This window comes from Triticum dicoccoides, chromosome 7A (assembly GCF_002162155.2).
Source record: "Triticum dicoccoides isolate Atlit2015 ecotype Zavitan chromosome 7A, WEW_v2.0, whole genome shotgun sequence".
Taxonomy (NCBI): Eukaryota; Viridiplantae; Streptophyta; class Magnoliopsida; order Poales; family Poaceae; genus Triticum; species Triticum dicoccoides.
In genome coordinates this window covers 60,407,051-60,408,724 of record NC_041392.1, presented here as the reverse complement: position 1 = coordinate 60,408,724, position 1,674 = coordinate 60,407,051, and positions in this window count along the sequence as shown.

The window sequence follows — 1,674 nt, the reverse complement described above, 5'->3', positions numbered from 1 at the left end:
ATAGGGGACCTTTGCAGGGTCCTTTACCCTTTAGAAAACAAAGTAATGTTGGTCTAAATTTCAACATTGAACAAAATATTTTCATCACACAACAATATAGCTTTTTTAAACTTAGAAATAATAATATAGCATCACACACATCATTTTCATCACAAATAGTTCCACATATCCAAAACGAAAGATAGCAAATAGTTTTACATATGCAAACTTAGCATGCCAAAAAAAGGTTCTGAAGTTTAACACCAAGCTCAAGCTCAACATGCCCGAATAGTACAAAGTTAGCAAGTGACCATACCACTTCTTCCTACTCCTCTTGAATCCACGCTGCTCGTTTCTCTTTGAGCGACCCTCATTTTCTTCTTTGGTTGTTCGGTGACGAGGACACTCCTGGAATGGTGATGGACTCAAAACATTTTTGCATGGGTGAGATACCCTTTTCTCCTAGGTTGGCTGAGTGGCAAGAGGTCCATCTCCCTCGTCGTATTCCTTCTCCTCAAACTCATCACCCTCATCTTCCTCGGTCTCCTCCACATAGCGAGATGACGAAGCAGCATGGCGAGATGACTGATGAGTCCATCACCTACCGGTACTAAAGGTTTGGGGGTTTTGGTTTTATTATTTATTTTTTCCTTTAATTTTGTGTTTTCCATTTAATTTAGAGATTGTTTTAAAGGAAATATGCCCTAGAGGCAATAATAAAGTTCTTATTTATATTTCCTTATATCATGATAAATGTTTATTATTCATGCTAGAATTGTATTAACCGGAAACTTAGTACATGTGTGAATACGTAGACAAACAGAGTGTCACTACTTTGCCTCTACTTGACTAGCTCGTTGAATCAATGATGGTTATGTTTCCTAACCATAGACATGAGTTGTCATTTGATTAACGGGATCACATCATTAGAGGATGATGTGATTGACTTGACCCATCCATTAGCTTAGCACGATGATCGTTTAGTTTGTTGCTATTGCGTTCTCCATAACTATACATGGTCGTATGACTATGCGATCATGCAACTCCCGAATACCGGAGGAACACTTTGCGTGCTACCAAACGTCAGAACGTAACTGGGTGATTATAAAGGTGCTCTACAGGTGTCTCCGATGGTGTTTGTTGAGTTGGCATGGATCAAGATTGGGATTTGTCACTCCGATTGTCAGAGAGGTATCTCTGGGCCCTCTCGGTAATGCACATCACTATAAGCCTTGCAAGCATTGTGACTAATGAGTTAGTTGCAGGATGATGCATTACAAAACGAGTAAAGAGACTTGCCGGTAACGATATTGAACTAGGTATGAGGTTACCGACGATCGAATCGTGGGCAAGTAACATACCGATGACAAAGGGAACGACGTATGTTGTTATGTGGTTTGACCGATAAAGATCTTCGTAGAATATGTAGGAGCCAATATGAGCATCCGGGTTCCGCTATTGGTTATTGACCGAAGACGTGTCTCGGTCATGTCTACATAGTTCTCGAACCCGTAGGGCCTGCACGCTTAACGTTCGGTGATGATCGATATTATGAGTTTATATGTTTTGATTTACCGAAGGTAGTTCGGAGTCCCGGATGAGATCGGGGACATGATGAGGAGTCTCGAAATGGTCGATACATAAAGATCGATATATTGGAAGGCTATATTCAGACATCGGAAAGGTTCCGAGTGA